Consider the following 14,537-nt stretch of genomic DNA (forward strand, 5'->3'; position numbering starts at 1 on the left):
CCAAGATATAAATTTTACCTCAAAGGCTACAATTCAATTAAGGTCTGTGCTGACACCAACCTAGACTGAAAACCAAGAAGTTTCAAACACTATCTGATTAAATCTCATATTTGTTTTGTTCAAATAATTTGCACAAAAGGCAAAAATAACCCATCCTAGCCTGGGTGGAGCATCCCTGTCCTTCCTAATGTAACAAGTAGAGTTTTAATCCCATTACTCTCAATCACAGTTTGGAGATGTAATCCAGCAGTGAATCAACAGAGGAATGCCTTGAAAACTCTGCTTCAGAGAGTTTAAAATAAGTCACTCAAGATGTAAAGCACTATGGGTGTCACCCTACAATATATGACAGCAGAATTAAGCCAACTCTTCACATTCCCTGAGCTGTCCATTGCCACCAGGAAAGGAAGAAAAATTATTAAACAAGAACTGAGATTTGACCCAAAGTTTATAAACACCTGGGAAAGAAGTTGGAATCATGTGAGAAACCCTGCTACATCTTCGTTTCTGATCTCAGACTTTACCACACACACAAAAATTAGGAAATTACATTAGGGAGATGGGGAAAACACCAAAATGCACATAGCCCTCTCAGCCCAATTTTCCAAGTAAACTCTGTGTCCATGAAATTAAAACTAATACAGTGGAAAAGACTAAAATTATCATACAATATGGAAAACAGAGATAGCTCACGAGCCCCAGGAAAAATGAAAGAAGTGATGGGAATTGCAGGCTGACAACACTGACCTGATGAGGATTTAATTTCTCATGTTTTAAATCAGCTTTGTCAACACCTCCCTGATGACTCTATGTCCATCTGTATTATATAAAACAAGATTTCTGAAGTCTGACTCCAGGATCACACAACACGAAACTGCAAAAGCCTGGCAAGGGCAGCTCCAAGCCCATCTCATAAATAAACAAATGCTAAATGGATTGTGTTTAATCCTTGGCCACAGAGTGAGAACTTGGCAGAACTAAAGGGTTGCTGTGGGTTTGCTGTGATTGACTGGACAATGTTGAAAGCTGTAATTGCTACTTTTGATGGAGGTTCATCATCAGAGAGCCAAAATTCAATTATTTGGGAAGGCACTGCACAAGAAAAATCAAGAGACTAACAATATATTACATTAAGAGAATACATAAAAGTCACTGGAATGAAATGTCATTCAAATATCAGCACAGAGCAACAAACTAGATTTCTCTGCACTCTGGATACTCCAGGGCTACTCATGAAGCATTTACTTATTACCTGGTTCTGAGTTGAGCTCAGTGAGTTTCACTCTAGGGGATGTAGATATGTGAGGGTCTCAGAACTGCAACAGTGGGCAGCAGAATTAAAAACTTCAAACAAGTTCACTGTGCTGTGCAGCTCTTTACTTCATGTGCCCTTCTCATGGATTGCAGGCATCCCTGGCAGATCTATCCATGTGCCCAAATAAAGGAGGCTGGGAATCTCTAAGGCAGGGGAATAGAGGTCTTCATGGTATCAGCACTGTTACAATGAAACATTAATGCCATTGGATTGGTTGTGATGGCTTTCAGAAATTAACCACAGTAGTTACAGCCACAAAGGTAGTTTTAAAATACTTAAATACCAAATGTTTTTCTCAATATTCAGATTCCAAAATCATGGCACACCTATGCCCTGGGAGCCTGAGATCACCAATGCAATAGGGTGGTGTGGAATGGGATCCCCAACACCAACTACTGTAGTTCAGCAACAGAGGGCAATTGGTCACCACAAACCACCTCACACAAACTTTTTAGTTCAGGGGTTTCTATTCCTTCAAACTATTTTTTTTAAAGAAAAGAATCACTTCCCATTGGATGGGCATCTCCACCTGTTAAATGAGATTCTCAGCTGCCTGAAATCTCTTTCTCTAAGGAAAGGAGAAAAAAGTGTTGTTTCTTTTTTTTGCATTAACTTCTCTTCTTAGATGAAGAATACATGAAGTTAAAAAAAACTTTTAAAAAATTAAATATAGGAAGTTTTAAATAAAGATCTTTTTGCAATCAGCACTATCACTTGATTAATTTTTTAAAATTCCAGAGTGGACATGACAACCCTTCCACCATGTATGTTCTTTTGCAGAGGGAGGCAGACTAGTTCCAATGGCACTGCAGAGATTAATTAATTAATATAGGTTTCCTGCCCTGCTCCAGCTCTCTGGACATGCTAAAATATAAGCTCCAATACAGTCAGACAATTATCTTTGCTCAAGGGCTTTACTGTGGTTTCAGATTTCCAAACACACATCTTGTTTATTAATTTGCAAGAACATTTGAACCACAGTTTCTGAGCTCAAAGTAAAGTTGCACAAACAAGACCAGATTACCTGGAATTTAAAACCTGTGGACAAAAGGGCAAGTCTGGGCAAGGCAGTTCCCATTTTAGCAAAAAAAAGCCATCTTCAGCTACCACAGGCAGCCTTTCTCACCTTGGGAAACAGCTTTTTATTCCCAATTGACTTCTTGGTGTCCCCAAAACTCTGAGCATCTCCCAACTCCTCGTAACCCTAACTGCATAAGCAAAGCCCCCAAGCCAAGGGGGGAACGTGGCTTTAAATTGACAAAGGATAAATTTAGATTACATATTTGGAAGAAGTTCTTTCCTTTGAGAAATGCACAGATGTCCCAGAGCAGCTGTGGCTGCCCCATAGGGATGGGGCAGTGCCCAAGATGAGGTTGGACAGGGCTTGGAGCAACCTGGCAGAGTGGAAGGTGCCCCTGCCCACACCAGGGATGGGACTGGATGAGCTTTAAGGTTTATTCCAACCCAAACCAGTCCAGGATTTTGTGATTTCATATTTTCAAGATTTCAGATCTTGAGGGCACTGCCTATGCTCTCACACAAGCACAGGGCTGTCCCAGCAGGACCTTGGCACCACTGGGCAGGTTCCAAGGTACCAAACAACTGAACATTTCCCACCCATCGAGGAAAGGAGAGAGGATGGAAGAGGAGAAGCCAGCACTGTACTATAAAACAAACCCTCTGATGGTTTCCTTTCCTCCAAGAACAGTTCTGTAGGCACACAGTAAAATCAACACCAAACCACCTTCAGTAAATCTCTAAATTTGAAAGCAGCAAAAAGCAACAGACTCACCTATTCCTACCTATCCACCATAGTTTTGGCAGCCTCTTGTCTCACCCGGTTGTGTTTCATGTCTCAGCTCAGTAACATCCATCTCCAAGTACCTAAGTGAGTATAGAGAGATGCTCATTCCACATCCTGGAAGGGACTGGAAGATGGAAGTTAGATTTGTGCAACTGGGCTGTAAGAATCTGTATTCAGGTCTTGCATAACTGGCATTTCTTCAAGGACTTTATGAAAAGAATAAGTTCTTGAAATATTCAGCTTTTACAAGCTCAGAGACATGTTCTTAGTTATTAAAAAACTTCATAAAAATAATCATAGAATCCTCATGCTTTTGCATACGTATTACTTCACAAACCTGCTCTTTTATTTGGCAACACATAAAAGATGTTATTTTAGTAGGTGCTTGGCATTTTCTTTCAGAAGAACACAGTGACAGTCAATAAAAAAAATTCCTCTGTAATACGTTTCTCTCATCACTCTGCCCAGTATGAGAGAAAAGAATTAGGAAATCACTGAACAATCAGAATCACTGAGCCCTAGCTTGGATTTCTTTTGTTTAACTCAGGAACAAGTATAAAAGTACTAAAAAAAAAATACCTTTAGGGAAAAGGGCACAAACCTCTTATTTACCATTAATAAACTGCTACAAGCAGCTCTAAAGCTGGAACATAAAAGGGAGATGGGAAAAGATGCTGCTCCCACCTTCCTGCTCTGCTAAGGAGTCTGAACCTGGGCACATCAGCAAAGGTTCTTTGTGGGGCAGTGGGATGTCCTGCCTTGGGGCCTTTCCCACTCCCAGCAGCTTTGGTGGGAATTATCTCCACCCCACAGCAGGGCTCACCCTCACTGCCTGTCCTCAACAGGGACTTCTCACCAAGCTCTCAGTCAGAAGCTGTTTCCTGCACTTCTCTGCAATCTCTTTTTGTCTGTCTTGGTAAGACCAAGCCTTCTCCCAGCCAGCCCTTCTCAATGCCCAGCAAGGCCTGTTCTAGCCCCTGCTGGATCCTTCAAACCTCACCATCACACAAACAACAAACCCCATCTGGTCCCAGCTGATCCAAATGTGGCACACATCAAAGGAGACCCCAAATCGTAATGAATGACCCAAATCTAATCCAAGGACATGCATCTGGGTTCATCTGGGGTTTGTAGTGCCAATGCAAAATGCAAATACAAAGCCATAGCAAACTTAGTCTTCCCTCAGAGAAGCACATCCTGGAAAAAACATGTTTTCAGCACATGGAAGGATCAAGAGCAATCACCTCATCAGTTACAATCAGCTTCACGTGCTGCTAAATGACAACTGTTCATAACATGAAACAACATTCAGAAATCACCCAGTCACACAGCTGCTGAGCAGGGAAACCTTTCTCCAACTAAAACATTTATATGGAGCCAGACATCCACCCAGAGCTACACTTTTTATCCATCCCACACCTCCTGTCCATCCAATACATCCAAACTGCCTATGCATGTGGTTATGGGACACTCTGTGGTTGAAATCAGGGGAAAAAACCTACCCCTGGCAGACTTGCTAGTGAATTCTTACAAGGAAATCAATGGAAATGAACTCTGGGTCACCAGTACCGGAATAGCTGAACAAATAACAAAAGATAAGCATATGCAAATAAAGAGTAGCTCCTGTTACTCTGAGTTAAATAAATACTCTTAAATTATGGGTGTTCCTTGCATCATATTTACAACAGCCCTCCTCCTATCCTCCTATTATCACTGCACTTCAGTGGTATCAAAAGCAAATAGGAGGCTGCTCAGTCCTTTCCCCATCTAGAAACCACTACTTAAATATTTCACTATTATTATCCCTATTGGATAGCTCCTGACCAGCTAAATGGAATTAAATGGAGGCCTCCAACTGCAGCAAGTCATCATCAGGGACAGATTTAAGCAGGTGGGGGTCACATAGGCAGGGAATGTGCAAAGCTACACCATAATTAATTCTCAACAGCAGAGCTGTGAATCCAAAGGACTCATAATTCTCTGGGCTCACACAGCACTGGGACAAACCTGCCCTGCCACCCCTCTACACAGACATTTCTAATGCAGGGAGTGGGAAGATGGAAGTCAGAGGACTGCAGAAGTCACAAGAGGGACAAGGAGAAGCAGTGCCTGAGAGCTGCAGACCTGCAGGGGCACAGCAGCCAAACCCTCTTGCAGCATCTCAGAGCACATTTCCCTTCAGGGACAACACATTCAGCACTGATGAAATCTTTCACAACCAGAAACACACTTACTTTGGCTTTTGGAATAAATTACAATTGTTAATTAGCATTTTCAGTGAATAATAAAGCCCCAAATAACCAGCAAAGAGCTCCTCACTCTCCCTTGCCTGGCTGGATCTCAAGGGTCCAGCTGCAGCCACTACTGTCCCTGTTCCCCTCAACACCCACAGGCAGTGAGGGACAAAGACAGCCAAGCTGGCACACAGGCTGCTCTCAATGGAAACCCTGCAGCTTGGTTTCCTGCTGCCTCACAGATGAACACAGAAAACAATTAGCCAAGCCCTCAGTCTAATTTAGATGTATTTTTCTTTTTGGAGGGGAGACTGAGAGATGGTACATCATCAACCCAAACCTTAACTCTAAAGCTGCTCAGAGGAGCACACCACTGAAACACCAGGTGTAACCTGTGCTGGACTTCTGATAATAAACAGTTATGCTAAAAGCTGTACTTGGATATGCCAGGAGACCATAAAACATCAATGCAAGGACTGTACATCAAAGCAGCCAAGAGGTGAGTAAATAGAGTTATCTCCATCCATTTTCCAAAAACCAAAGTAACTGTCAGCTCCTGTAAGTTGTCCAGTGTTTCAAAAGAGGAAGACTGGCTGTAAGGTAGGAAATAACTTGTTTCCCAGTCCATCACATAAGGAAATATCAAACACCTTATCAAGGCCTGGAGTAGCAAGAATCGAGGCTCAGGGAGAACAATACCCTCCAGTGCAGGGGATCACACCCTGCTCTCACTCACTCCTTGCCATCAAATGTTGTATCCTGATGGAGCAGACACAAGAGCCAGCCCCCCACAGGCAATCAGGGCACTCTCCTGAGGAATACAAGAAGCCTCTCTCAGAGGAGGCTCAGGAGTGGAGCTCTGCCCTTTCCCAACCTGTGCCTCTGAGCATGGAGAGTTTATGCAACACCTCCTCCTCACTCAATACTTTATGAACTCCTTCCAAAGAAGAGAAAAAAAGAGAGAGCAACAAGCTACGCACAGAAAGACTGACCAGGATCGCTGAGCAGGGAACCTCTGGGCTGCAGAGAGCAGCATCAGCAAAGAGCTCAGAGCCAGCACCTCCACCAGCCTGCAGGGACACAGCCCTGCCAGGGTGCTCCCACAGGGAGCAGCTCCCACCTCCACCTGATGCCCAGCAGAGGGGCTTGCCCATCTACAGACACTTCCCTGGAGCAAAAAAATAAACCCATTCCACACAGGGCTGGCATTGTGCTGGGCCAGGAGAGCTGCCAGGCCCCAGGAGCTCCTGTTGGGGCAGATCAGAGCTCCAGGGTGGGGACATCTTGGGTCACCTGCACCAGCTGTGGCTGCACAGAGATGATGATCATCACCCTGGAGACCTCCTGCCCTGTGAACCCCAGAGGGGCTTTTGCACATCAAAGAATCCCAGAAGGTCTGGGTCGGGGGGAACCTTAAGGATCATGTAACTCCAACCCACTGCCACAGACAGGATGCCACTCATTAGATGCAGTTGCTAAACCAGATTCAGGATCCTGCCCTGCTGTCAACCTGTGTCTCCTCCTACTAACTGAGAACCTGGACATTCATCTTTGCTTTGCCAGCGCTGGAGCTGAGTTGAGTCCCTGGACATGGACAGGGGTTCAGTGCCTTATTGTGCAACACCACCCTAATCCCTCAGGAATGCCAGAGACCAGGTAAAAGGAATAGTTTTGTTGGTTGTTGTTATTTCTAATTAACTGGGGCAGGGGGAAGCATCTGAAACACAAACACTTCGGGGAAATATTATAGACCATATTTGTGGTTTAATTTTAAAAACAAACTATGAACAACAAAATGTAAGAATTACAGAAACAATCTTTGACTGAGAACAAGGAGGTTTTAAAACTGGAAGAAATTGCAACCTTCTAAAACAAAACATTTTAATTGTGCTGCTTCAAAATTCTGTGGGCTTATGAAACCTCTAATTTTATATCAGGCCAGACAAGAAGGTCTCTGAAATACCAACTCAATTTTAAAGGTAGAAGGAAGGAGGGATAAAGAAAGAGGGAAACAGTGAACTGTATATTCCTAGTCAAGACAGAAAAGATACTCAAAGAACAAAGGCCCTCTCTAATACATTATAAGGGATGGAAAATATGAAAGGTGTTGAATTGCCTAAGCAGATGCCAGCAGTGCAGTGCATGGAAAAACAAAAGCAAACAAGGTTTCCTGTCCCCTTAACTCCAGGAGAACGTGTCTGCATCCACCAGCTGCCTCTGTGCAAGGAAAATGAACAATTTCAAAATGAGAACATCACAGGAATTACAAGTCCCTGAGCATGAGACAAATCCTGCCACTAGAATATGCCTCACTCACCCTGATCACAGAGGAATACCATGGGAGCAGCTTGGTTGGAGTGCTGGTACACTGAGTGCAGGAAGAAAGCAGAAAGGGACAACCGAGTCAGGACTCATTAGAAAGTGATGCTTACAAAGGACTGGTGAGCTGTGCAATGACTCAGCAGGAAGAAAACAAACAAACAAATAAATAAATACAGCAGCTGAAGACAGGAAAGTCTTTTCAATAAGGACAGGTACCATAAAAACATAAGTAGAGTAATAAAGAGACAGAAGCAGAGTTCCCAGGCTGCAATTCTGCCTGTGTGCTCAGAACTGTCTGCTGTTTCCCAGTTTGGATCCCTCCCAGCACACCTGAGCAGGCAGAGAAGCACAGAGCCTGGCTTTAACCCCTGCCTTCCAGCACCTGCCAGGCTTGCTGCAGAGGTACTTTTCTTGGTGAGCAATGTGAGAAGAAGCTACAGCCCAGCCAGAAGTCGGGAAAGGATGGAGCAGACAGAATGCCAGCCTGAGGAAGTCAGGGAAGGGAGCAGGAGTGTGGCAACGCAGGAGAGTCAGCCTGCAGCCCTGCCAGGCCCAGGAATGCAGTCAGGATGGGAAGGTGACAGAGCATCCCTGCACCTCCGTGGTTGTCCACCTCCTGTTTCTCCAGCAGAGCTTTCCAGGAGAGCTCTGCCATGACTGTTGAGCAGCTCCTCCTGGAATGGTAAGATCAAATGTAATCTGTTTAAATAGAGATAACATGCTCCAACCACATGGATGAGTGAGACAAGCTGTGCAGATTTCACTGCTCAATTTGAACATCTCACTTATACTCTCCTTTGCAAACCTTTATGCAAATAGCTCTTCAAGAACATTTAATCCTCCTCCCTCCCAAATTACCAAATTGCTGTCCCTTCAGTCTGGAGTCCAGAGAGACCCCAAGGCACTGGGTGTCTGCCTGGCCCGAGCCAGGTGACATTCAGTGACATTTGAGCAGATGCTCATGTGCTCTGCAAGGCAGGAGGAGAAAGGAAAGGTATCAGGTAACTGCAATTCCTTTCCATCATTTCTCCCTGGCAAACTCAATCCCTTGAAAAGTGCCATGTCTTATCTCTGCCTTTTGAATCTCAACTGGCCTGGTTCCACTGGTGTCAATTTTGCATCTCTGCCACCATTCTGCTTCTGCACCAGAGCAATAAAAGAGGAGAGGATGCCAACAACTCCTCTGTGCAGCAGAATGACAAACTGTGTTGGCTGGAGCAGGGAACTATAAAATCAGAGGGGAGGGGAGAAAAGGGCAGCTGAAAGGTAACAGTACTAGGAATGACACTCTAAATGTTCTCCTTTACCATCACACCACCCCTGATAGCCAACAGAAGCTGTGAAAACTACTGAGAAAATTAACCCCTGCAAGACAAGGAAAGCTGGGGCTTCAGGACTGGCACAATGAATTAGGTGTGTTAGAAGAGCTGGCAGTGAGGGATCAAGGGGGACCCTGGTCTGGTGTATCTCAACCAGTTACAGTGGAAAACAGGAAGCCATCCTGAGGACAATCACAACATCTGCAACATCCTCCTGACATCTGTGTCAACATCCAGCCCCCCAGCACCTCGGGCACAGCTCAGAGGACTCCAGTGGTTGGGATGAACAAGGACAATCCTGATGAAAATACAACCCACCCCTTTCAACCCTCTTTCAAAAGACCAACAGGAATAAAATAAAGTATTTCCCTGAAGTAATTTTTCTACTTGACCCATGCAGCTCTTCACAATTAAGTCAAAATGTTCCTGTAAAACAGCTATTTTTGTTACTCCTTCTTTTAAAATAGTGTAAATAATGCACAAGAAGCCTCAGCATTGCCTTAGTCAGTGAAGGCTGGAATAAAACCCAAGAGTGCTGGCTGCTGTCTGTCCTCCATAAAAGCCTTGTTTCCATAAAACATGGCCATGGACACTTTTTTAACCCATGCTGACAACCTGTTTGCACACAAATGCTGAGGAACAACATTCCACCTCCCAGGAGCTCTCAAAACGCTGTGCTTTGGGGGAAGGGGATGCTGGGAAGGGCTAAGGAAGTATATGGTACATGAATTTTTTATTTTCAGTATGACTAAGGTAACACTTCATTCCAGTGCATCACAGTACAGGCTGGAATATTTCACTGCAACCTTCAATTGTCCTGACTCATGCTGTCAGTAATAAAATACCCTCTTGGGAAAACAAATACATAGACAAATAAAGCCTTAATGATTTGGTTAAGTACCAACCAGTGAAAGCACACTGTCCATTATTTTGAAGGCATTCAGAAAGGTTGCAGGTGTCATGTGCTAGAGAAAGTGATGAAGGGATTTACAGCTTTGTCACTTTGACAAGGAAAAAAAAAAAAAACAACCAAAAAAAGAAAGTGTGGAGCAGCTTTTGAAAACATTTGTCTCAAGCACCCAAAGGGTCATCTGGAAAATGAAAGCATCTCTATTCCACTGGCACTTGTGCAGAGCAGCAGAATAATGAAGTGACTGGGCTACTGCCCTTCCCAAGGCAATGAGATCCTGCTGAAAGCAGCACATATTAATCTCGGTGCCCAGGAAAAAGGCACTAAACAGTGCTCTCCCAGCCTCTTCCCCCTCTCTCAGTAACCAGGATCATTTTAGAACTGACACTTACAGAGGCTTTTTAGTGCATAATTAATAACTCTGCAAAAAGAGAAAGCTGTGAGAAAATAGGTAAAAATAAAAATACAGTGGACAAAGGAGTAAAATGACAAGATACAATGCAGCCTCAGTCAACAGAGCAGCCTGGTAAAAATAAAAATACAGTGGACAAAGGAGTAAAATGACAAGATACAATGCAGCCTCAGTCAACAGAGCAGCCTGACAGCAGCACTTCCAAAGATTCCTGGTGAGGATGTGGCTTACAGAGCCACAGAACAGGTAATGAACCATCCCAGAAAAGCACCTGCTCCTTGCTCCCACATCATGCACACACTGTTGGAATGGTCAGAAAAGAGAGTGTCTCCTATCATCAGAGCAGGGAAAAGCCCAGCGCAACAAAAATGAGCCTGTAACCACCCCTAAATCTGCTAGCCAAAGAGGACTGGGATTTCCTAAGGCCATGATGTGGCTGCTGGAAATCTGACTGAGCCAGGAGCTGAGTCCCTCTCAGTTCATGGGAAGTTCATTCCCATGGCAGGCTCCTCTCCCTGCTCTCCCCAGAATGGGGCTGGTGGCTTCCCACAGGGATGTGACTTGGTGATCAGTGTCTCCCTCTCTGCTCCCAGGCAGTTCACACACTGAGACTCTATTCCATGTGACAGCCCAAGCCAAGGTAGCTCCTTCCCTCCTCTGAGGTTTTTCATTCCCAAATTCAAACTAGCTCACTGAATTGTTCTCTGCAAACTTTAAGAAGAAATTGGGGTGAGTTTTTAAAAATATTTTTTCCTTATTTACATTTAATAAAAACATTTAATAAACCATGGAGACACAAAACAGGTTGGGTTGGGAGGGAGCTTAAAGACCACTCAGTGCCAACCCCTGACACAGACAGGGACACCTTCCACTGTCCCAGACTGCTCCAAGCCCTGGCCTTGGACACTTCCAGGGATGGGGCAGCCACAGCTTCTCTGAGAACCCTGTCCCAGGGCCTCAGAACCCTCACAGGGAACAATTTCTCTCAAAAATCCCGTCCAACCCTGCCCTCAGCAGTGAGAAGCTATTACCCCTTCTTCTGGCACTCCAGGATCTTCAATTTAACTATGAAAGCCCTTCAAGCAAAACCTAAGTGATCTCTAAGCTATGCAAGTGACCTCTTCAAGCTTGCTCTGCTTTATTTTTCATGCAGTAACTGAACAGGCAACACAACCCAGACCTGATGCCACCCATTATGTCGTGGAAGTCCCACAGCAGAGAGCATGGTTAGTGAAAAAGACAAACCTTTTGGCTCTTGAATGGAGATTGATATGTTTATGTATTCCCATTATGTAATTAAAGCTTTCAACACACTTGTTTTATTGTAAATAAAGCAGCAGTAATTAAATATGTTCTCTACAAACAATATTATTTTATATTCCCCTGCAAACAGATCCAGTGCACAGCTAGAAGATTTCCTTACACACAAAATGTGTCTGCACATGAAGCTTCCTGCTAAGACCACACTCACACCATGCCAACACTTCCCACTTCCCCAGCTCCCACAAACAGCCAGCACCAACACAAAGCAACACAGCTGGGAATGGTGACAGAAGACAGGGAGCCAGCCCCTTTCTCAGACCTGATGTCTGTCTTCCCCTGACATGCTGCCACACTCTCATTACTCCACATATTCATTTCTGTTAGCACACTCAAGCAGCAAAAGCATCATTTTTATGAAGTTCTAAGGTTCATGACAGTGGCAATAGATATCCCTTGGTGTGCTTCTTTTCCCTTCCTGTTCTGTTGGCACAGAAAGTGTCAAACATCAGTGGGTGCTGTTCTCTCATTTACTGACTTAGGAAGTGTTTTAGGATAGCTGGGAAAGGGGGAATGTTTGGTAAAGGAGAGACAAGGCATCAATAGCCTTATAAATACTTTATGGCACAAGCAAAAGCAAGAATATTTCATCCATCGGAGTACACACGTATTCTGAATTATGTAATGCTCTGAACTTCCTTTGAATTCCTTATTTCTCTGAAGAGAGCTGTATCCCAATTTTTAAGAAATACACATGCAAAGGTAAAATCAAGAGTGGGTAAACGATAAGTATCCAGAAGAACCTGCAGTTTCTGCTTTAATTTTCTCCTCTCTAACAGTGCTAAACACAGGAAAGCTTCTTCCCAAACCAGTATTTCCTGTTTGTTCCCTGTGCTGCACAGGTGACTGAGCTCCCTGCTGATCAGCACTTCCAGAACCTAATGGATGATGATAAAACAGCCCTAAAGCCCCAGCTACTGCAGCAATCTCAACACTCTGGCCAGAGCTCCCCACACATGACTTGACAGCCAAAGGGGCTGGAGCACAGAGAGCTCAGCAGGTGACATCTTCAAACTCCATCCAACACCACAGCATCCATTTCATCCATAAATGCACAACTCTTTTTTACCAGGAAGCAGGAGTCTGAGGTTATTTCCTATGAGCCTTCCTGTTTCTTTGCACCCAGACTTTGCTTTGTCCTTAGCAGGCACCAAGGAAATTCTGTGTCTGCACAAGAGAGAATGGGCCAAAAACCTTACCTTGTGCTCTTTTATGAGCCGCTGGGGATTTGTCAAAAATGTTCCCTAAGCAGAGGCACATCATGATTCATAAAGGGACCAGGTACTAATTAAACATCCGTGTGTGCAGCAGCAAGGGTTTTACATCTCAGGGGTGTCTGTTTCCAATGCCATATCCAATGTCTATTCCTTGTTAGCTGTAATCAGATCCAAAATCTCATTTAAAAAGTCTGCATCAGGCAGAGCAGCACCTTTCCTCCCAGTGTCACTGTGGAGTTCATGAAACATGTTACACACTCCAAAGCCAAGGTGGTATTTCAGTTATTTCAAGAGGATGCACAAAACCAATAAAAAACCACAGATCCAGGTTACTGTAAGTTCCCTGCGGGAAGCACAGAATAACTCCACAAGGCAGGGAACATCATCCCAGTGCTTCTTCCAGTACCTGGAACTCCTTCTTCACCCAGGCAGAAGGGAAGATGAGGTTACCTGCTTGTCCACTGCAAATATTTATAAAGCCCTATACAGAACAGGAGATGCTGCCACAGAACCTCACAATTCTGTGTGAAGCTGTACTTAAAATCCCCTCCAAAGAGAACAAGAAGTGTGTGCACATTAAACAATATGGATGCAGAAATAATGTCCTGCTGCTGGTTTTCAAGGAGCTGAGAAGAAATGGGGAAATATTTTTACCAACCCCCACGACTTACAAGACCTGTACATATGTTCTTTGGACTGGCCATGACCTTGATTTATAAGTACATTAAAACAGTATTAGAATTTCTCACCATTTCACTGGAAGTCTCTCAGCATTTCATATTTTCAAAGCTCCAGTCATGGAGTCAAACAGTGATGAAATATTCTCAGTTTTCAGTATAATTACTGAATTATCTTGTGGAGGAAAGGTGAACAGCATGACCCATCTTGCACTGAAAAGTTCAAATTGGAGGGAAAATAAAATTATAATCAAAGCACACCTTGAAAGGCATTTTTAAAGTCGGACTTGTGATCTTCAGTTACTTGATTGCTGTTTTTTAAATGCTGAGGGTTCATCCTTCTACAGATGAAAAGTCACTGAGCATTTCTTTAAAATGAGTCCTTGGGTGCAGAAATGAAGTGTTTTGCTCCCTCTGCTCAGGCTCAGAGCCAGGACTCAGTGCTGGGCCCCANTTTGATGTTGCATTGAAGGGTTTGCACATAAATGACTGACCACAGGAAAAATCTGATTTGTGGTTATTCCTGTCATGTTGTGGGAGACAGGTTTTAGTTTACTGCTCTTTTTTTCTTTTTTCTTTTTTCCCTCTCCCTCTCCCTCTCCCTCTCCCTCTCCCTCTCCCTCTCCTCTCCCCTCTCCATGAGGTGGCGACAGACCCTGGGCAGAGGAAATTAAACATCAATGGACAGAGGAAAAGCCAAAACCCTCCCTGGCAGTCTCCCTCTCCCTCTCCCTCTCCTCTCCCTCTCCCTCTCCTCTCCTCTCCCTCTCCTCTCCCCTCCCCCTGAGGTGGCGACAGACCCTGGGCAGAGGAAATTAAACATCAATGGACAGAGGAAAAGCCAAAACCCTCCCTGGCAGATGACAGGGATGTGTTTTAATCAAACAAATTTCAGGCACAAGTGCAAACTTAAAAAGGTCAGTTCACTCCACTAGAAAAACCAAGTAAGTACATGAAGGAGAAATCTATACTGCTTCTACTCAGGGACTGGTTTTCCATTTCAGAAG

The 14,537-nt window shown here is 44.2% G+C and overlaps 1 protein-coding gene across 4 annotated transcripts in view; it reads right to left on the reverse strand.

The window, feature by feature from the left end:
* The window catches only part of ARHGAP32 (Rho GTPase activating protein 32), a 236,175-nt gene that overhangs the window by 149,139 nt on the left and 72,499 nt on the right, over window positions 1-14,537 (reverse strand). Inside the window, exon 1 of one of the 4 annotated variants that reach the window (XM_019008921.2) lies at window positions 3,108-3,123. The exons of the other annotated variants lie outside the window; for them this stretch is intronic. The gene's annotated coding sequence lies outside the window, so the exon portion shown is untranslated. Of the gene's footprint in view, window positions 1-3,107; window positions 3,124-14,537 lie in introns of those variants that run through there. 4 annotated transcript variants of the gene reach the window in all.

This window comes from Parus major, chromosome 24 (genome assembly GCF_001522545.3).
Source record: "Parus major isolate Abel chromosome 24, Parus_major1.1, whole genome shotgun sequence".
NCBI lineage: Eukaryota > Metazoa > Chordata > Aves > Passeriformes > Paridae > Parus > Parus major.